The 23511-nt window shown below is 37.6% G+C and overlaps 1 long non-coding RNA gene across 1 annotated transcript in view; it reads left to right on the top strand.

The window, feature by feature from the left end:
* LOC134151889 (uncharacterized) overlaps positions 1–22661 on the top strand; it is a 45846-nt gene extending 23185 nt beyond the window's left edge. The window contains exon 2 of the long non-coding RNA XR_009960925.1: positions 21789–22661. This is a non-coding gene — a long non-coding RNA (uncharacterized LOC134151889). The remainder of the gene's footprint in view (positions 1–21788) is intronic.
* Positions 22662–23511: the final 850 nt, after the last annotated feature.

The following is a 23511-nucleotide window of genomic DNA, read 5'->3' as shown; positions in this document are numbered from 1 at the left end:
CAAATGATCCATTCCAGGACTCACAGGCTACTGTTAGCATCTGGGTGAACAGTTTAAACCCTTCTTATGAGTTTCTTTAAGCTCTTTCAGCAATAAATGCTTCCGAATGCAAAATGCATTGTAGAGCTAACAATGCATTAAGCTGAAAAATGAATTTGGCTAAATGGATTCTGCCAAAAATACGTCTATGTTTAAGTTCATGGTAAATAGTTGCAACCACAGTCATTCAGAGAGAATAAGGAAGCAAAATCAAGCAACAGAAATCACATGGATCTTCTGCTGTGATCCTCTGCTGTGATCCTTCAGTAATGGGACTGATTTGGGAACCTCCGGTGTCAAAACCTTAGAGACCTGAAAATTACTCAGGAGAAATGTAATGTTCAGTCACTCCAGAACCAAGCTGATAAAAAGAAGGAAAAAAAGAAAGCAGACACCTGACAGAATGTACTTAGAGTTATTAATGACCTGTAAATTGTTTGGTTTCCTGTGCTGCTTCCAACTGCTAAAGCTGACCTGAAGCCAGCAAATTCATACGAAAAGGAAGTGTAGTTGAACAAAATGTAATAAGCGTCACTCTTTAGTTATTCTTTCCCAGAAAGGTAAATGCTAATTAGTACATTCACCTAAATCATTGCACTGATCTTTGTAATGTGTGTGCTTTTATCTCATCTAGTTGCTTCGGTTGCCTTTATAATCCATACACAAAGATACACATGCACACATAAATAAAAAGTGAAGAGAGAGTTCTAATTTTTATCAACAAATTGGAGATCGTACAGCTCATATTACCTTTCCCACTTTGTGGGAAGATAATTAAGCAAAAAGAACAGTTTCCCGACCAAAGGGCTCTCTTATGACCTCAGTTACAGCATGGGAAAGAAAGAAATGTTCTGTTTTAATCCAATTCTCTCACCAAGCCTTTTCTTCAAAGACCACAGATCACATTTAAAAAATGGTTATTAGATCTTTATCTGTACATAACAAAAATAACACAACATCTGGAAAGGTTAATGCTGATTGACTAATCCCTCTTTTAAAAGGCAAAGCTATATTTCTGTGACCTAGAGTTGCCATTACTGAGGCTACTGGGTAGTCTAAAGAGGGATGCCACAGGACACAGAAACTACCTTGTAGAGATGGTATCATGGGGAGAGATCTATCAGGAAAAGAGATCAAATGATATTAAGGAGAGGAGAAGCTCTAGCAAGTCCCAGTTCTCACAGCTCTCATGATGACAGGATTTGGGATTTTATGGTAGCTGAAACTGAATTTGAACTGATCTTTAAAACATATGTGCCCACCCTTACACTGGACCTACTACACAACTAGATAAAAGGGACAGACATTTACTGATCCCTCTAAATGTTTAAATTGTACAGATTTTTGTAATCTGGGCAAGAAAGTGCCAAGTAGCATATCGTCTTCTTCCTCCTCTTTGCTTATAATGTTATAAGGTTGATTTCCATATGGCCAGAAATAATACAGCCTCAAAGATCACTGACACAGAATGTGCGAGGTTTTCTATCTGTATAAAAGGCTTTCATGGCACAATAGTAAATATCTGACATCAGCCTTTCTGCTTGCTTCGTTGTGACTGGCTGGAGTATTTTCTCTCTGAATTTTCTCTTCCAGCCACCATTTGCAATCAGTTACATAAAATGGTATTCTTGCTTGCTCAGCAGTAGTAGAAGCTAATAAATTTGAGGAAAACTATTTGATACTAGCAAATCCACATTCATTCATTTTCGTTTTTCACCTTGAGTCTCTTACCTGCCATTTCACTATATTAATCAGCTCATTAATATTTCTAGAGAAATTACAGCCATTCAATTTAATCCATCAGTCACAGACCTGCTGCTGTCAACACAGAATGGTAATATACCACCAGAAAAGGACATTAAAGTGTAGCTATAATGGAGACAGTGATGTGGGTCAGTCTCGTATTATTAATGGTAAACTGTGTTTAGAGCTTAATAGCTCTAGTCTGCATTGACTCATAAGTGCATGACATACATATTAATAAGTTACTTTCCACTAATAACAAAGTGTGACATTGGTTTTCAGGCATCTGCGTCTTTATAAGTATTTATGGTTGATGTATTGCAGTTACACATCATCAGTGTTTACCAGCCTCACAAGTCATAACACATCAGTCTTATCTTGGAAGATTGTACCATGTGCACTTACCTAAACGCAACATATTTGCTGTTGCATTTCTTTTAAAAAACAAGGTTGCGTTACTTTAATGCTATTTGAGACAACAGAAATCCTCCTTTGCTCTGACACCTCCTTGGCACTGCTGCCCTCTGGCCTGTAAAAGTTACACACCTAGCTGTATGTATGGCGCTATTACAGACGTGAAAGACTTCCACACCTCGGAGTGATTCCTCTCATCTAACCTGAGCTGACTCGGTTAGAAGCGCTGTCACCCTGGACTCCTGGACATCATAGAGACACACAGACACCTCCAGATTCGGTGAGATAAATCAGTGTCTGGAAGTATCTTGCTCTCTCCATTGCCTATAAAAGAAGCCTTTGGTAACCACAACTAAATCCCAAATCACACAGGACAGTTCCCAGCTATAAGACAGATATGCATCATTAAGACCTTTATTCTACAAGCTAGAAATTAATTATTTCATTTATCAGCACTGAGTCTGGTAGATGGCTACAGTGACTAAGTTTGGACTAGAGACTGAAATGAAGCCATTCCAGTCCTCTCTAATCATTCACTGAGGTTGTCATAGCCACCGTGTTTTATAGCCTTGCTTCCAGTCACTTCCTCCCATGGCATGGTCCCAACCATCCAATTATCCCAAATGCCAATCTCTATGATAGTGTGTGCTTATAACCTTCAGCATGAACAGAGCCAGCAGTACTCAGCTATGAGAAGGATGGTATTTCTCTACGTAAAATGATCTTGATGAATTTAAAATAACTGGACCATGTCACAGCATTTATTAATACAATATATTAAATCAGGACACATATTTTGACAGAGCAGATTTTAGGTAGATTGTATTTGATTTACAAAGACCAGAAGGCTGAATAAGTAAGTATACCCTACACTATTTGAGCTTTAAACTACCTTGTTAGCAATGACGAGCCTATTTCAGGCACACTTCAGACCTGGAAACTGTCTCAGGCAGCTGTCTTGCATTTTATCACTCCAAACTAAATCATCACAACTATATTTCTACTCATAAACTGAGTAGAAATGAATAGGTAGACTTCAGTAAAGAACCCCAAGCAGCCAGGCAAGAATGAATGCATTAGGTAACAAAGCACAAAAGCACAGAGATACTAAGGCTAGTAAATAGACAAGTAATAAAGAAAATTTCAGCTCTTTATAGCTAAATCCCAAAGATGATCTTTTGTATTCTGTGCTAACATATTACAGATTTGAATGATTTTCATCTGTGGTATTTTTCCCTTTGCTGCTCTATCAGTTTGGATACAAAGACGTTACTCAGAAGCTTGTACAGTTCTCCCTCCGGGCTTTAATAATTAAACCCATTCAATGAAATGAACTCATTGCAGTGCTGAGACCAGGCAGCTTCAAAACCACTAGATTTAATGTTGATTAAAATATTTCCCGAGGCAGTGTTAAGCAGCCGATACTTGACTCGTAGTTTCTTGTTAAGTGGGATTTGGGTATCTAATTCTCATAGTATCTGTTGAAAATACCATTGTTATACCAGAAGAGGTAAAAGGATGCACATACCAGAATTCATTATTCAATTCCACTTTAATGCCAGCTATAAATATAGTTGTGTCTGCAAAGTTATTATAATTAGGGACAGGTTATCTTTGACAGCCTACTCTTAGCAAAACCACTTCCATCAAGGTTTAAAGACAGGTAGAGAAAGAGATATGCAGACAATTATACTCCCAAAAGGTTAAACCCATCGGAAACCAACCTGAAATACAATGCATTAACTTTGGCCTTTATTGGTCACATTAACTAAACTGGAAGAGAAACCTTCACATTTATTACAGGGAGCTTCCAAATTAATGCAAAAGATCGTGGAAGAAAGTAAAAAATACAAAAGTACAAGCTGCCCAAACTTTCCTTTTATTTTTTTCCCATTTTGATTCAAGGCTTACCATGTCTTTATGATAGCACAGCTATAAATAGGTTGGCTGTTCAGCCACCGTGAAATGATTTTTTAAATTTGTATTCATTATCTAAATAAGAAGAGGCATTGCTTTTCTTGTTTATTGTGCTAGCAAAAGAGCTTCCAGTAACACAGAGATTATTGAAAAGGATAGCTGAATGTCTTCTTGTATTGCTAACTCTGTTGCGCTAGTTTGCAACATCAGTGCCAACTTTCTAAGAAAGTTTGTTGGCCTCATCTTCTTTAAACTAATTAGTTGAATATAATGGCCTCGCCTGAAGCATCAGATAAAAGAGTATAGATTTTGCTAGCAGCTGACATTCAATTTGATTCTCTTTCTCTGGCAAGAAAGCTCAAGAAACCACGGGAAATCAACTAGTATTTTCTTTTGTACTTTCTAAACTTCTGTTTCAACATTTTATGAGGCAGCAGGCCACAGCGTTCCATCCAGTCACACTGCGCCGACAATGAAAACCGGCATGTTTTACCGAGCTTATGTATGCAGTGTGTGAACCTACCGTGCCACAAGACACAGCCTGGTTGTTGTTACCATGCCAGTGCGGTTCGGCTAATAAAAATGAGATATTTCTTAGCATGCCGAACTCACATGAGTAGTTCTGATCTGTGTTCGTAGTAAAGATAGCCCTTCTATCACACACTACTGCTCTTGGAAAGTATTTAGAAAGCTTTTAGGTCCTGCCATGGCACCTTTACAATAGCTATGTGGGAATTTCAAGCCTTTACTATAAGAAGTCTGTTATTTTTAAAAGGAAAGAGACATCACATGTGCTATAAACAGTTTTCAGCAAAAAGATGCTCTGCCACATAATACCGTTAGTCAAATAAAAATATACTTTGAAATACCAACAATAGTTTTCTATATTATACAGTGCTGCACTATTTCTTAGTAACTGGAAAGTTAGTTTAACCGAAAGCAAACATAAATTGTTCAGCCTACTGCAATTATTTGCACTTAGTGAAATACTGAAAGTAAAGATCATAAAAGGAATATTTAAATTCTTTCAAATTTAATCATATAAAATTTTTTATCAAATGATTTGACCTTTAACACAAGTTTTTGTTTATTTATGAAAAATGCAATGATATTCTCTTCTGTTTAATTGTCCGCTACTTGGACTCAGAGGAGCTTTTGTTTTATTCTTAGCACTTACAGTCGCATTTGACTAATTGTCTTCTATTTCCATGTTTATGTACACTTCTCCTTTGAAGTCAGAGTATATCAATGAAGTAACTACATCTAATTCTATGTCAGTGGTCATTTAAAATTATAAATATAACCCCTCCTCTTACAATGGAATTTGGTTAATGGCCAGGTAAATGTACACCTGTCCATATACAATATAAATAAAACAACAAAAGTTTGAGTTGATTTACCGAAGAGCTTACACCGATTTACTGAAGAGCTTTACATTGCTCTGCACATATTTGAATCCCATTTAATAATAATAATGTATGTCTTGATCTTAAAATGAATGCCTCTTACAAACAGCTGACAGCAGGTATGTACATCTGAGTTGGTATTTACAGGCTAGTAAACACTGTGTGGTACAAGACCTTCAAGAAGCCACAAACATGAGAAGGGCTATTTCAGACATAAGTAACAAAAATGTTTGAGTATGATGGATAAGTTGTGAAACAGGTAACTCTCTCTGAGCATGGGAAAAATCACTCAGAGACTTGTGCACAATCAATCACAGGCTTTCTGCAGCAACGCAGCAATAAAATTCAACTTCATACCCACTGCCACATTTTAATTTCCACAGTACGTCGTTCCTTGAGACCCTCTGGAGTATTTTGGGGCCTTCTTTGGGACCAGCTCTTCTGATTATATGAGAGGATGCTAAAACCCAGATGGAGCTGTTCATTTATTTTGCTGCCGCTCACAATGAGACGTAACAATGCTTGCCTATTTTATTTATAGAAAAAGCTTTCACAATGATTCGTATAGGATCAGCAGACGCTTCCAACCACTGTGTAAAGTACTGAATGTCCACAACTCTCCTGGGTCACTTGCTATTGATCGGCTAATACCACGCTGTGAACAGCTGGCTGTGCTAGATTAGAAGTGTGACCTGGGAGGGTTAGATTCTAATAAACTAGCAGAGCCACAAGCTGTAGACACCAAATGATTCATATCCTCTGAGCTTCACAGAACAAACAGTGCTGCCCTAAGAGCAGGCAGAACCAACAAAGAGGTTTTCTTTGGAGGCAAAGAGACATCTGCCATAATTAGAGTAGGACACAGACGGGACACATTGTATCCAGGTTAACTGTCTCTTAACACAATGTAAGTTATTCTCCTTGTATTTAGATAAGCTGTCTTTTGATGCTAAATATTCAAAGCCTAACAGGGGCAGGATCTGAGGTTTCATACAAAATTAACACCCTATTTTGCTGCCTTCGTAGGAGTTACTTGGTCTCAAGAGTGTGCAGTTCTAAAATAAGCAGTGCTTACCCTTCCGGTGTGTGCCCAGAGAGGCTGTGGTCATCATGCAGTACCGGATGAGGTACAGAAGCATATCTTGCAGAAAGAGAGCCTGGCAGTCTTGACACGTGGACTGCAACCAATGGAGATTCTCAATATAGCAGTATAACATTATTTGGGATGTACTATCTCTGCATTAGATATTTTATAGACAAATGATACAGGATTTCTTGCTCTGAAGAGGGTGCAACCTAAAACAGACAAGGCAGAGAAAGTATGAGAGAAGCTAACTAGATTCCCATCATATTGTCCAGTCTTCTGGACAGGCTGCACCAGTAGAAATTGTGCATCTTTTTTTTTTTTTTTTTTTTTTTTTTTTAATTTTGTTAGCAGCATCTGTAAATGTGGGGAAAACCACTGATGTAACTCACTTAACTATTTCCATCTGTGTATCTATACAGTCGAAGAATATGTAGATTAACTATTGCATCTCTCCCAGAACATATGCAACCTTTCTTCCCTTCTACAAATTCTGTGGTAAGTTTAAATACAAATGTTTTATATGAAGATGCTTTAATCATCTTTTCCAAGACACCTGACAGCGTATCCTGTTCTAGTGAGATGTGGGAAACCCATTTCAAGAGAAATAGTGGAACCAATTATTTCATAGTTTATTTCTATTGATCTTTGTGAATTGCAGTGTATAGAAGATTACACCACCTCATACAGAAAACTCCCAGAGAAATTTTTTTGTCATTTGGGAAGAGTTGTCAACTTGATGAAAATGAAGGCTTAAGAAATTCATCAGGAGGCTCAAAACTAGCTGGTTATCTCACTTCATTCTTCTGCCCCTGCACTTTGGCACCTGAGTCTAAGAGATTTCTGTCATCTTTAAGAGTCATGGCAAAATGGAAGAAGACTGAACCTGAAAATGGGATAATTTATCTGCAGAATTAAGTGACACAATACTGAGAAATTCTTGCAGTTGCAAAGGGAATAAAATGGAAGCTCTTCTCTCTAAAACATGCAAGCTTTGCAGATAATAAGAGACAACCAGCAGTAATCTATTCCAATAGTATTTGAGCAGGTGTAAGTTTATGGCAAAGTAATTTCTAGGCATCAAAAAAGACAATCATAGAAGCTATTTTAATCTCCAATATTTCACAATCTACATCACAGCATGAACCATTAATATAACTAAATTGTGAAGTGTTCTCAAAGATTCTTATGCTCTGTTAGCTGAATAATGGAACCTGGAGTTTCACTGCTGATTGCTCCTATAGCAAAAAGCAAATGCTAAAAAAAAAATCCCCTATTTTTTATTAGCACTGACAAGGGATTAAAGACAGTGCATCAGTTTGTATGAATTTGCTTTTATTTTTGTGGAAATATGTAAAACCTGTATGTTCTCAATATGGCAATATACCATCATTTGAGATATACTACCTCTGCACCAGATGTTCTACAGAGGAGTGGTACAGTGCTGCTTAGAAAAGACTGCAACCTAAAACAGACAAGAGGGAGGACGAGTAAAAGATAGAGTGAAAGCACCAAAAGAAGATGAATTAGTCATGCAAAGCATCTTCCCTACTCTTCTTCAGCTGTAGTTCATAGAATTGTTCACAGAGAATTTACTTGCTACCCAACAAAACAAGCCCTGACTAAATTTCAGGAGCAGGTAATAGCTGTAGGAGTGGCAGCTGCCAGCAGCAGGATGATATATCCCCATAAAAAGCTATATTGGGTATGAAGCACTGACATCAAATTTGTTAATCAGAGTCCTGGTTTCTCTCAAACTCCTAAGCAGAGTAACTTTGAATGAAATAGAGTTAAGAGTCTACAGTGGGTGACTAGATAAGATGAAAGACTAGAATATGCCTACTTGAAAGACTAGAAGAAAAAGCTATTGAAGAGACATTTATGTTGCACTAAAGCATTTTTAGTGTGAAGAGATTTAGTAAACATAAAGCCACTTTACAATTCTTCTGTACTGCCAGGATGAGAATAAACCCTCTTCGGTGTCTTAGAAGGTGTTAATATAAGAAGTGGAAGAGTTGGATGGAGAGACAGAGAACAGCAGAATATATAGATGTCAGCTCTTTTTTCCTACCTTTTCAGACAAAGGTCAGTCATCCATTCTGATCTAACTTTCTTTTTTGTTCTGCCTTACACTTCAGTGTATTGCTTCTCTAGCTACTTCCAAACTCCTTTTTGGGCAGGTCTCATCTGTTCTTTTAGAGTCTGATCTTAAATAAATCAAAGCTAACAAACACGTTTTGCCATTGACTTCAGCAGCTGCTATGTGGGGTCTTTAAAATACAGTCCTGATCTCAGTCCTACTGGCTTTGCCTTGATATAAATTCATTGACTTCAGTAGTGTTTTGATAACTACGCCATTGTAGAATAAGAGCTAAATCAAGGCTTCAGTGACAAATGATGAAACTGAAAAAATAAAGTTTGGTGTCAAAGTTCACTTAAGCTGGGGGCTATGCAAATATTCTCACAAAAAGCAAGGCATACAGGAAACAAGTTAAATAAACTAGCCAGCAGTAGTCCCACTGCTTTCAGGCACTGGTTCCCGTGACTGCATGAGCAGCAGAGAACTGAAAATATTTACTTATCACTTTTTGAATGATTTAACCACATTCAGCTGTGATTCTTTAAGAGAAATCTTACTGATGTGATTTTTTATATGAAGAAAATCTACTCTTTATTTCACCAACGGGTATTTTATTCAACTTTCATGAACTCTGAGCCAGCGGTAGAAATTCCAGAAGTTAGTGACACAAACAAACAACAGCAGCAGGAGTTTGAGCAGCAGCAAGAGCAGGGGAGCAGCATGCTCTTCCCATGTCCCGTTGGTGGTTCTGATGACAAGTCTTTGGCATTGCAGGATGCTCACTGGAGCCAAGAGACCATGGGCAAACTTGTTTCTATTTGTGTGTGTGTGTGTGTGTGTGTGTGTGTGTGTGTGTGTTTTAACAGAGTTTCAAACTCTCTTTTCTAATAATGCAAAACTGCAGTGCCTTTGTATTCAGGCCTTTCCTTGTTGTTTTTTCAGAGTATTTTATTAGTCAGCCAGATCCGTCTGAATTCTTATGAGAACGAGAGCTGCTATTATTTACCATAAAAAGAGAACAAAAGTATACCTAATACCCCTGGTTCCTCTGGCTGCTTGGCATCAAGGAAACTATGGATTAATTATGAGTCCTATCGGCTGCTTGACAGCAAAATCCTCAAGAATTAACTTCTTCAAGAAATTACTAAAACGTGAAGATAATTCAGTACAATCTAGGAATGCCTTGGCATTACAGTTTAAGATTTAATAGTAATTCCCTGAACTTTCTGTTCTCAGGATGAAAGGCGCTTTATAAATATAAAGGGATATCTATTTCAAAAGAGCTCAGTATTATGGCTGCATAAAACCTTGTAGACCTCTGGTTCCATGTTTCTATTCCTTCAGTGGCAAATACAGGTTCAGAGGTTTCCCTGCTCCCAAGGGAGGCACCAAACAGCAGAAGTGTTAATACTGAGGAAAGAACATTTTCTTTCAGAATGGATGGTATGACAGATCTCCTTCCAAAGGAAAAGCAGCATGTAAAAATAATGAAGAGGAGCAACAGGGTGCAGTGTATGCTAAAAAACATGGTTACTGTTTAGATGCCTAGCTAGTGAGAGAGAGATGGAAACTTTTAAAGATATAGATCAACATCTCAAGGATTTTCAAGAGCATATGAGGTGCCTGATTCCCACTGAACATCATCTCTAGGCATTTAAACACCTCTGAAGACCCCTGTCTTCTGTAAACATGCTTCTCCTAAAGCTCCAAATGTATCCACTACTCTAGTCCTCTATTAATTTTAATGTTTTTTTTTCTGCATGTGCCTCATACATCTGTCTCAGTCTGTGGCAGTTAAGTATGTCCTGCTTTTGTGAGGCTAGCAGTGTGAACAAAATGAATACTGAAGAAAATTAATATATTATCATGAACTTACATAGAAAAATGCCAGTCTGCTGGATGGCACTGTTAATGGCTTTTATTTGCTTTTCAAACATATTTGCACAAAAGTGTTTTGCCAAGAAAGACAGTAAAAAGGAGCGAGCGGTAAATATAGAATATATTTCTACTCTGTGCTATTATCATCATGAGGACGTGGGTCATCCAGGCAACAGAGAGAATCCATGGAGATCTCTGAGCTGAAGCATGAGATATGAATAGCAAGGCCTCAAAGTAATGGCTACAGTAAATGGTTTGTGAACAGCAAGTCAACAGGGCTGACATATCCAGGGAATGGATTATGGATACAAATTTCACAACAGCTAAAATCCTAAAAACCAAAGCCTGTACATGGTCATTTAAAAACAGATAAGCAAGCTATATAGAGCCAACTGTTCTTGGCAAGCAGCTCTTTCAGTTTGCAAGGTATCTAGCCTTTCCCTTGTTATACAGCTGGATAAAGGGAAGAGCTTGGCACTGAAAAGATTTGTCCTTGTTATGTATGTGCAGGACAGAGAAGAGAGCACAAAAGCAACATGCTGGTCTACCAATACCAACGCAGAACACTCTCGCTGCAACAGATTTCCCTGTTCAGTTCCAGCCGATTCAAGCAATGGGGTGAATCCATTTGGAATTATACTGGGAACTTTTGGTAGAAGGGATTGAACCCTGTTTTTTGTTAACTTGAACAAAGCTTTATGTCTGCAGTAAAAGATTGAGCTGTTTTAGCTCAAACTCTCTCAAACCCGTTAGACTCTTGAGGGAGACAGAATCATATACTGGGAGTACACTCTACCTATCTATTAGCACTCCTGGTCTTAACTCCCAACTATACAAAGTTTAGCAGAGGTTGTGAAAATTTTCACATTGTTACACGAACCAAATAATTTTGTTGACAGTGATTGAGCCAATCTGTTCCACACTGACAGTGACAGATCTCTTCTCTGCCTGCAAGAGCAAATTGTTTAATTATGCGTATGCCAGTGAAATGAAGTAAGTGAATAAAGTAGTGTCAGTGCACTAACCCACAGCTCACTGCCTCCATGAACCTGAGGTGCAGACACCTTGTTGTATTTCTGCATTGTCCAAGGAGGCTTACAATTCTTAGTTTTTTTTACCAGTATGCAAGATTTTAATGTATGTGGAATAAACAGATACCATAAAATACAGGCTTATGAGACTGCTTCTTAATAATTTGTTAATAGCGACCTTTATAAACAGCATTCTTCTCCAATTCTACCTTGTTTTAGGTTTCTGTGTCATACTGATAATGTATATTGCCAAAATTGAAATGCCCTTTTAATTACAAATTCTTAGGAAGGAGTCTTGTGGTTTTCTCACATGACCTAGCAACAGACCCTGATTTAATTCCGTGCCTCTGGATTCTACTGCAATGAAAATAATTGCATAACCACCACAACAATTCCAATAGTAATGCTACAATTACTGTAGCACTTTCAGCAATCATCACTGCAGGGTTTTAGAAGCAGGTCTAGTAGAGCCAATAATCATTAAGTCACAGCGCTTGATTCTCAGCTTATGGTGGTCAATAGAAAGCCTCCTGACTATTTTTATGAGGTCTGAATGAGACCCCTTCCACCACAATTTGAAGATCACATTAAAAAAGTATATATTCTCTATATAATATATATATACTGAATATACTGTATGAAAATATGTGAATATACTGAACAAACACTGCAGTTTACACTTCATGCTTAGTTCTGTTTAAGTGCACCTAACTTGCACATATAACTTGCCTGTGATGATAAAATCAACAGTGAGCTCCTCTTACACAGAGCACCAGAAATTAGATGCTTCTTTTAGACTCAATTTGCAAAGTTTTTTTTTATTATTATTTTTAAAGAGGTCAGCGTAAGTACCAAGTGCAAATAAACCCAGTTTCTCTAGCTCAGATATATGAAATTGGTATCTTGCAAGTGACATTGCCTGCTTTCTGTGAACTAAGTGATGCCTGGTTAAGGCTCTCTCATCCCATGCATGAATAAAGCAGCTGCTTGCAGTCTGCTGCCCATGCTTTCCTTACAGAGAGGCTGCATATACCCCCCTGCTGGCTAATGAAGATACTGTCTGCTCCTCAAAACTCCATCATTTACTACTTTTATGAAAAGGTGAAAACTTCTGGCAGGTAACTTGAGCAAGATTAGGCAAAAGAGCATAAAAAGCTGATAATTGATATACAGTATTAAAGAATAAAATAAAAATAAATCGAGGTAAGTAGTAGCATTGTGCTCAGAGTTCAAACTTCCATGGAAATACAGTGTTATTGATATTACCACTGTTTTTTAAGTAAGCAGCAATATTAGTTTTCCATGGCTCTAAAAAGAATCTACATTAAAATATTCCCTTCTTAAACTGGATATCTGTAGATTGCATATATCTTATGTAGCGTAAGATGATCTTTTAACATCCTATTTTTGAGCAGTAAGATGCACTTCTATTAATCTACCAGGTACTGTTGTATTCTGGTTTCTGTTGGTGTCTCTATAGGGGAGTAATCCTGGGAACACAAGTCAGCATGAAGTACGCTGTATGCAGCAGGTGTGCCTGTGGACTATATACAATCTGTCCTTGCTTAATTTATCATCCTAAATGGTAGTGCTTTTTCACTCTTCATCCAAGCACCAACAGCAAAACAAAGGTTCACTGGGTCAGAGTTTTAGTTAAGACAAATTTACAGAGAAGACGGTCTCCCACTACACTCCTTTAAAATCTTCCTATGGGGATGAATGAACTCCACCATCTGACCTGTCTGAGGTCTCACCTGTCTCAGGATAGAGCCTGTTACCAGCCCTCTGCTTTGCCCACAGCCTTCAGCTGCTGAGGGACTGCACCCTGGTTGGTGAGAGCACCCTTGGCTCCGGGCTCATCCTCTGTTGTGGAGCAGCCCTGCTCTTGCTGCTCTCTGACCTTAACCACCATCAACACCCGAGCAGACTCAGGCTGGCTCAGTAATATTGCAGTGACTGCAGAGGAAGCGTAAATATGCTCAACTCTGGAGGAATATTTGATTTCTGCTGACAGAAAGTTACACACACGTTCAGCAAAGGTTTCTCTCTGCCAACTGGCAGACAGAACTATGTGAGTATTCCTTTTAGGCAAGAAATTAGCTTGGATAACTCAAACCATTTAACTGGGTGATTAGATGTAGAAGATGTAGATGTGAAATAGATGTAGAAGAGGAGAGGAGACTTCAGCTTATACAAAACTACTGAAGTGCATCATCCAAAAATAGCTGAGAATATTCTACTGTTCCCTTTCCTTCATTCTCACACAGGAAGAAAGCACACAAATGAAAATGGCTCACTTTTTCCAAAGTTATAGCTACTGTAGATGAATAATCAAGTCATCTAAGAAGTGATACGTAAGTAAATTAATCATAAGAATGCAATAGCTATTTCTAGTCTAGAAGGGAGGAAAAACATTCATGACCCATTGGAGGTTTTCAGAAGAGAATTTAAGTCCTCATCACAAAAGATCACCAAGGTCATTTGGGAGGACTGAGGAAGAAGAAGTAGGCATTTAGAGAAATAAGCATTCTATATTATAATCATGAGTTGTTAAAAATAAACAAAACAATAAACAACTGGAGATCGAAACTCATCAGTTTAGGAAATACTTATTTTCCCCCGGAAATATGTTTTCCACAACTGACCACTGCTGCTTCCTTCACCTACTTCTCTGGTGGCATTCTCGTTACTGCAGGTTTGGGCTATATACTGACCTGCTTGACTCAGCAATTTGTGCTGGCCTTCTTACCTGCTGTAGGTGAAATTCACCACTGCACAGAAGACCAGTACAAGTCCTCTGCACTTTAATTTTCAAAGTAAGTCCTTGGATTTGTCTTAACTGATGCACAGTCAGTCCATATCAAGGGTAAATTCCACCCTGAGAAGACAGCACATAAAGGATGGGAAACAGATTCCTATGGGTTTCAATCTTAACCTGAGACAACACATTTGTACCTAGAAACAGAACTTGTGCAGTTTTTTCTGGGTCTATTTTTGATCAGATGCCATGAAAGCTTGTGCATGGCCTGATTAGACATGATCTCATGCCAGCAAGAAGATGAGGAACACAAAACACTGTGTCCTTCTATATTTTCTAAAATTCTCTTAAACAATACTGCCCTAGAGTGTTTAATGTTTGTCATGAAAAAATTTTCAAACAAATCTACGATTTCCTCATTTATCTCTTCTTCTGTTTGTACTTATATGTACAAAGAAGAGCTGTGCTGGCAGAGTTTTGAGACTGAAAATGCTCTGGTTGTCTACAAAAAAAGGTACAGTGTGGCACTTACAAAGCTTAGATAACATTCTTCAGTAGTGACACTGAGGGTGTTTGACCAATATACTCAGCAAAAGCTCAAAGGCCTCCATGGAGCAAAGCATTTACCTCTATAACACAAAGTCTATTCTAATTCAGAAACACGCCTAACATTATTACCTAGTGGTACCCAGATACATAGTATATACCACAGATTTTGCATGAAAGATGTATTTTTCCTTAGAAAGTTAGAAATGGGTGAAACAAAGCTCTGTTCTAGAAACTCCTTAGATCCAATACACAAAAGTAACCGCAACCTGCTTTACTGAACTTAGCCTCAGACAAGGCATAGGACATTAGCAAAGGGAATAGACTCAGAACCTGGGGCCACAGCGATCTCACAATCAGGGCCTGTAGGCTAGAATGCAAATGAAATGCTGTCTTGTATAATATATATAATGTTATATTTGGTAATATATTAGCTAAAATACTTTTGAAATTGATTTGAAGAAACTTGTTAAAATAAAGCAGAAATTACAGGAATTGCTGGAAAGGCAGCCTTGCTTAATGGAACAAAAGAAATTCAGAGCCTAGTAGTAAAAAGGCTAAATTATAAAGAATTTGAATTCACTGAAATGTAGAGAAGCTTTGCAATTGATTTCAGCAGGAACAGAAGTTGGCTCAAATAGACTTGATTAATTAACAGTAATGATATTTTGGCAGACTCCTAGGCCTCAGAGGAGCAGTATATGCAACTACTATTGTGAAATCATCATAAATATTTGGCTGCATTTGCTATATTAAATAAAAATTCTATAGAAAGTGAATAAATTCACTGGACTGCTTATGCAGCACATAAAGCCACTGACTAAGCTCTGATTTCATGGAGAAAACCATGACTTCATAGAAGTCCATGGCAAAATTCCCATGGACTTCAGTAAGATGAGAAGTCACTTCATGCAACTATCTTCGAAGATGGGACTTCTTGTCCCATTCGCCTAATGTTAACTTTATGCCAGTACCCTAACAGCTGTGTGGCCAAACAAGCATCTGTTCCAGCTAGCCCAGACTTTAGCTGAAAGCATCTGCAACCTTACAGACAGCATTCCCAAATCCCTCCTGCCCCAGGCCTGACTGAAATTTCATGAGTTCATGACTTGTATTTTACAGCATTAACTTGCAGCTTGCAAATAATTTGGAGGCAACAACATAACAAAGGGAAAAACAAACCTGACTGTTAGATATGAATTGATGGAAAAGGCAAAACTTTCAGCTTCTCTAGGGATGTTTTCCATTTACTTTGTTCAATAGCCTGCTAGATGTGAGTCTGTTGGATTCAACTACAGGTGAAAAGACAATTATTTCTGTGTTTCTCAATAAAACAGGTTAGGCTAAGAATCAAACACACATTTAGGACTGGCTCTAATGAGTTAGGTACAATGTGCTGTGTTCTCTAAAATTAACACGTTGATACTGTTTTATTTTAACCTGGATTAAGCAGAATTTCTCATCTTCTTCAACCCAGATAATCTTGAGAAAATGAGAGACAAAAAATGTATGCACATGTTATAGTTACAGAGGAATAGCCAGGAACCCCTCGTCCTACTGTTTCCCAAAGTCTAGGTTAGCTCCTCTGCCCTGTCTCATATATTCGGCTCTCCACCATTCGCAGTATCTGGCTTGTAGTCTTCTGCAGCAGTAATTTCAATGGAATGGATGATGCTGTTACTCTGTATTGCTAAGATAAAGTCTCATTATTTCCCCTCTCACTAGCACTGAGTGATAATTGAAACACAGTCTAGCAGTTTGGCTCCCTATAAATAACAGTCTGTAAAATGGAGAATTTTGTCTTTTGAATTACAATTATGCTTATCTCTGAACTATACTATATTAACCATATTTTATTATCCTCCCAGTGTATTGTAACTGCAATTGCTGGGAATTGCCAACTTTATTGTTTGCTGATTTTCTGTTGTTTGATTAAATCAGAGAAAGAAAGAAAGTGTCCAATATCCCCACTACAAGCAGCTTCAAAATTGTTCTGGAATTCCTTTTAACTAACCATGACTGGTTGACCACTGTGTTCGTCTGGTATTTTAGTTGACTCACAGCCACTATGCAGTATTAGTTAACGATTTGTCTAAAGCATTCAAACATCTGATGGTTGTCACCTGCTTACTGCTAGAGCTTGGCAATAGGTAAGGAATAAAATCATTCGATAAGACAAAACTTCTCATCATACCATTCAAGAGAAAAAGCAAAAAAAAAAAAAAAAAAAAAAAAAAAAAAAACCCAAACAAAAAAACAACAACAACAAAAGCAAAAAAGAAATTTAGATGCTATTAGCAGAGATGAAAGTTACACAGCCTTTCTGGAGGCTGTAAGGGCTTTAAGAGAAGCAAGGATAGAGATTGGTGTCATGGTCATTGATACTACCATCTTTCAATCTGCATGTGGAGATAGAGATGCTTTGATCACAGTTGTTACTGTAAAAGAAAGAATTCTCCATATCATTCTTCAACACAGGTTTAATGTCTAAATGTGCTGAGAAAGATGGCAGAAGAGAAAGAGGAGAAATTGGAAAAACTGGCCAAGACTATGAAAAAGCTGTTTGGTAAAGGTGTATTGATCCCCCTCCCCCCAATTTCTATTCATTATTTGCTCAAACTTCCACTGAATATGTTTCTCCCATCAATACTACTTCTAATTTATGGTAGCTCAAGACAATGAAAACTATGAACAATATACCATGGATCCAGACATGAAAACTAATCCCTTGTGACTGCAATGCAAGCAGTAGCATTGACTGTCTCCAGTAGTATTTTCTGACCTCTATGGTTTTATAAAGGTTGCAATGGTTTTGTAAAGGTTGCAATAAAATGGTGTTCTGACCTTGCTGTTTTTGATTGAAGAGGAAAAGCTTTTTGAGACTGATTCTTCAGCTGCAGACAAAACCGCACTGGTTGTGCACCCTATGCATTGGAACATTCTGAATGGTATGTACCAATCTAAAGGACATTTTACCACATGCTCAACTGGCCTATCTTTGCCAGGAATATAAAGCAGGCAAACCATGCTTTTCAGTGCTGTCAAACACGTGTACATTTTGGGGAATTTCCAGGATCAGACAAAAAAGTATAGTTCCAAAACCAGTAATACTGCACTCTGAAGTCTTTTAACAGCACTCTCAGACACACGCACATTTGCAATGCATGGCGCCAAGCTGCTCAGAAGCATAGAACTGTGCAACTTTCCTCACTGCCATTAATGGATGTTCTCTCTCACTGCCAGATTCTGCAAGAGGCCATGAAAGCAAGAACTGACCTCAATGATGTTAGAAAGCCAAAAGCAAAGTCAGTCTCTGCTTTATGAATTCCTCATATACTACTCCGATGGGATATGGGAAAGTAAGCCCATATTCCAGAAGAATGAATTGATTAAATCTTGCTAATAGTGCTCTGAGATTTCACAAGCACGCATAATGAGGAGGATGATAACATCACCAAGATAGTCTTGGTTACCTCAGTTATTCTGTCATACTGAAGATGAAGACTTCTTAGCAAATCCTGCTATGATCATAGGGATCTGATATCTAGCATTTATATAGCTAAACAGTTTTCTCAGCATTTATGAGATCTATGTGTATGCTCTCGTCATGCTGATACGTCTTGCTTCTCATTCTAAAATGAGAAAGATCCTATTAGCAGTGGGAACTGAATGTGATTGGCTAGAGAACTGGAGATGTTCCAGTGGTGCTAATAATACTTTTTGCTTGGAGACAATAACAATCCAGTTATGCTAATTTTTTGCCTGGCGCGTACAGTGTGTGATGTACAATAATGTCCATAAGTGTTTTTATGAGTGCTTAACACACACACTTAAATTTTGCAAAGCAGCTGTCAGAATTAAATGCCTAACAAATCAGATGGTTAATCAGCATGCAAATGCATCAGGAACTGTGTCTGTAAGGGAACTGTGCTATTTTTAAAACCCCAGGGAGCTCTACCACCAGATGGCCTTTTCTGAGCTCTGAGTATTCCTCAAAACAGTTTGTTTCTGGCAATATACAATATCTAGTAACCTTTAAATACCTTTCTGAAATTGCTCACTCCATCACCTAAATGCACAGCTGACATATGGGTATCCTCACCTCACTAAGGGGAGCCCTTGTTTCAGGCAATTTGAGCTTTGTTGTCCTATGACATTAATGGCTGTATGAAATTACACACAGATGTTCTTGCACGTCTGTCAAGAACCTGTGATCATTTCATTCCTATGCCACCTTGTTTATGTTGTAACCAAGTCACTTAATACTTTACGTTGAGATTTTCAATCAAAACTAAGCAAATTAAGCTCAAATCTGCAAGTATTTAATGACCCAAGCTCTACTCATTTTAGTAGCAGTGAAATGCCTAGAATTTGCCAGGAATTAAGGTTCTAATCACCTTTATGGCCCCGGGCATTAGACAGTCAGTCAATACATGAAAGCAGGTATACGTTAGCCAGTGCACATCCTGAGGAATTTGGAAAATCCTAAGTGGGCTTTTGTCATTTATAGATCAAACCACATCCAGACTTGAGAGCTGAGACTTCACAGGAAAGCCTAAGTGCCGTAGGTGATGGCACCTGTCATTCAGCGGTTTCTTCCTATGTCTCTAACAGGCTAATTCTTCTCTCTGCTACTAAGTAAGCAGGAGAGCCAGCTTTCACTAAAAGATGAATCGTGGGATGAAATAGAAAACAGAGGGTTTGACAAATGATTGTTTAAGTATGCCATGGTGCTTTTTCAGTGGCAGGCATTCAGAAACTAGATTTATGCACCCACTGGAAGAATCCAGATTGATGATTATGGGGGTAAAGATGAACTTAGATTAAGCTAAATGAAAATAGTTTGTTTAGTTTGTTTAATTCCAGCGATTTGGTGTTCCAAAATTATTTAACTTTTGGCTGTGGGTAAGTATAAAAAAACTAATGCTGGGAAAATTCTTGTTAAATGTCGTGAGTGGGTGGAAAGGGGGGCTGAGACTATAGTGAGTTGCAGTGCAGCAACAGCCTATCATATAGGCATTATATAAAATTCTGGACCTTGTTGTCAGCTAAATTAATCTTTTATTTTATGTGAAGAAATGTATTCATTTTCACCTGATCCAGAAACACATCCCAAAGCCAACAAAGTCAATGGGGATCTTTCACTGATTTCAGTAAGCTTGATCTAGTAATGGTGTAAATCCATGCTCGCTCATCTTAAAGGCATTATTGATGATAATCTTGAAGACTGTTGACATTTTCTTCTTTGAATTTTAAGTATTAAAAAGACTTCCAAAATAGATTTTGCCTTTTTGCTTTTTCTTGATTTGTTTGGCCCTCCAGGGAACTCACTGACAGTTTTCACAACCTAAATCTGAATTTTAGGGCGTAAGGGTCCCTCAAAGATATATAAAAAGCTAAATTAAATTTCCTCAAATACTCTGAATGCCAGAAATTTACCCAAACATTCTTCTCTAATTTTTTAACTTGCTTTAGTTTTTATCCAGGTTAATTCTTTTATGTCCCAGACAGCATATAAACAATACTGTTTAATCAAAAAGCATTCTACAGATAAAGGTTATTTTCATTTGTTCCTATTTCAGTTTATTTTGCTGTTACTTGACAAATTACTGCCTTCAACATTGTCACTTAGGCTATTTTCCAAATGAGACCTACAAGAATTTGGGTGACTCTTCAGACACTTAGGAAGTCCAATTGAAAAACTGCAAATTTAAAACTAAATCTCTCATATCAATTGCAAAAATGGGGACTTTGGTGTTACTTTTTTCCATTTTTCTTCTCTGGGAATAAGACCATTCTGTTATCATAACTTTCCAGCCATTCCTATTGATTTAATTATCATAAATATATGGAGCATTAAAAAAAAAAGGCAAAAAATGTTCTCCTGCTTCTTATTGTTTATGGGAGAAATGGATTGATTTTAAGTAGTCAAGATCACTTGAATTCTGTTCCACTTATGTTTCATTTTTGTCATGTTATGAACATTTTTGTGCTCATATTAGGTTACCTCAACTAGAAAAGTCAAGGACCTGTGCAGATGATTTTCCCTATTTGCTGACTGGTTTTTATTACTGAAACAGGACTTCAGCATATCATGTACATACCATTATCATTGATTTTTCTAATTCTGGGATAGTGAAGATTTTTTTCCCCTCTTCTTTCTTTGTTTTTCTTCATTTTCTTTTTCTCCCACTGCGACCAGGAATATCGTTTTTGCTGCCTGTGGTACACGCGTTCCAACGAAAAGTTTGGGTTTTGAGAAGCTGGTATTTTCCAACGGAAAACCATTCCATGAGAAAACCTCCAAGATGTGCCTTCTGTAACTATACCCAGTATATGTTCTGTGGGCCCCATTCCAACAGCATAAGTATCAACAAAACTCATTCCACAAACACCACAAGAGAGATCCTGAAAGCATAATCTAGCCCACAAGAGTGATGTTACTGGGTTTTGCAATCATATTGCTGCCAGTCATTTTTGGCTGGGCATCAGTTTTATATAGCAGAGTATTGTATGAAGTCCCGATTAAGCAAATAGCTCCTGCAGAAGAACCCAACATCCAGCTTAGGCTGTCGTGGTGGCATTCACAAGCCATCACACCTCAGCCTGTTCTTCCTTCCTGTGTATAAAAAGAAAATAATGATTCTGCCCTCCTTTGTAAAGTCTCAGATCTACAGAGAGATGTAAGAGCAGAGGATATTTATTATACCAATTTCTACTTTATTCTACAGTGCTAAAATCCTCTGTCAGGCCATGGAAGACTGCCTGCTTTATTATGAATCTGCCCTCTCCAAATGGATACAGTCATAGAGAAACCACTCCAGAAACACAGCATGGAAAAGATGTTATTTTGGTCTTACTGACAATTTGTACTATCTTTTTTTCCCCTTAGGAACATATGCTCCCAGATTTTACTCTCAGCTCAGAGTGAAGAGCAGCAGACTCCTTCAAAGTGCTCCTGAAGATAATTTGGCTTCCTATAGAATAAAATCAATTAGAGCATTAGTGTGGCTGGCAGGACTTTGTCACAGAGAATGGCAATGTTACTGCTGAATACAAACCATATACTTATACTCATACTTAGCCAGCTATTATTTCCTTTGTTATATAGCTAAATTGATGACTTTAAGGAAAGATAAGGGAATTAAGAAATATAGGTATCTTTGGCTCATTTTTAACACTTTTGAAGGGCCAAATGGACAAAAGAAAGAAAAAGAAAGGCAGTGATGAAAACGCTATGTTGCTGTAAGGAAGACAATACGCCATCTGAATTAAATTAAGTGGGATGAATTTCGATTTGATATCTGTGGCACAACTGACTTCACTGAGTGCAGTCTCCTCTATAGATTGCATTGATTCTTCAGTTCCCTAAGACATGCTTCACTTTCTAATTTTGAGTGTGCACTGTAGCAAGAAAGATTTCACTTTGCTCTTCACCAGCAGACACACAGACTACAGGCAGAAAATGGAAGAAAACACAGAAATTCCCATCAGTGCATAGCAAATTCCTCTGTATTTGCAAAACAAAAGGCATTGTCTTGAATATTTCAGCACAAGCATATGTGTCAGAAAAATGATATATTACAATAGTCTGCAAAAATGATAAGAGGCTTTACTAAATTTCTCACTTCTAAATTTCTTTCAGAAGAAAAATTCTACATGGCTTCACTGTCTTATTACGAAATGAGAAAATTTAGTTCTAAAGTGCTATTATTTCCTCTGGAGATGCAAGGTAAATAATAGTTAAATATATGTAGAAAACAAACATGCTTTGATTGATCTGTATTATTTGCTCTAGAGTTGTTCACTTTGTCAAGATTCCATTTTCTCATTTTGATTTTGGTCATGATTCTTTCCCTAAAGTCCAATACTCTTAGAGAGGAAAGATGTTCTCATCTACCTCTAACAAGTCGTTTTCAGCAAATCAAAAATGAGGGCACATTTCCCTGCCAATGAACTCTGATGATCATCTTAAATTTATTCATTTGGGCCCTAGTTCTGGCAAAAGTTCAAATGTGAAATTGATTTTAAGTACGTGCAAGTCGAAGTCAAGCATATATATAAGTGCTTTGCTGAATAAAGACAGCTTAGGTACATGCAGAAAGCTAAGTTTAACAAACACTGGAGTTCCCCCATGCTACCACAATAAAAATAGGAATACATCTCTTCCAAACATTTATTTAGTTTTTCTTAGTACAGAACTGGAACAGGAAAAGAACAGTATTATCTATCAGTCATATGGCTTTCAACCTTCTGGAACAGCACAAGTTGTGCACTATGTATATTTACCCATTAAAAAAGTCTGTAGATTCTTTTTTTTTCTGACATGAAAAATGTTGATGGAAGCACTAAAGGATTAGACTGTCTCTGTGATTTGCTTGTTAAAGTAAACAGGAGCCAATACTGTAACCAGATCACATACTTGTGGTAAAGTGACTAATTTAATTTTCAGCCACACTGAGAAGCAGAAAGTGCATCAGGAAATTGACTGAGCTTTCTTAGTATGAGAATGAAAACACATGTGTGACAAATGGCACTGATGGGCTTTTTTGGCCTCATTTTACCTGTCTTGGCCTTTGGGATATGTCATCTAGAATAATAACTCAGAATGAGAT

Source organism: Rhea pennata, chromosome 28 (assembly GCF_028389875.1).
Source record: "Rhea pennata isolate bPtePen1 chromosome 28, bPtePen1.pri, whole genome shotgun sequence".
Lineage (NCBI taxonomy): Eukaryota > Metazoa > Chordata > Aves > Rheiformes > Rheidae > Rhea > Rhea pennata.
This window is presented reverse-complemented; position numbering and strand designations above follow the sequence as displayed.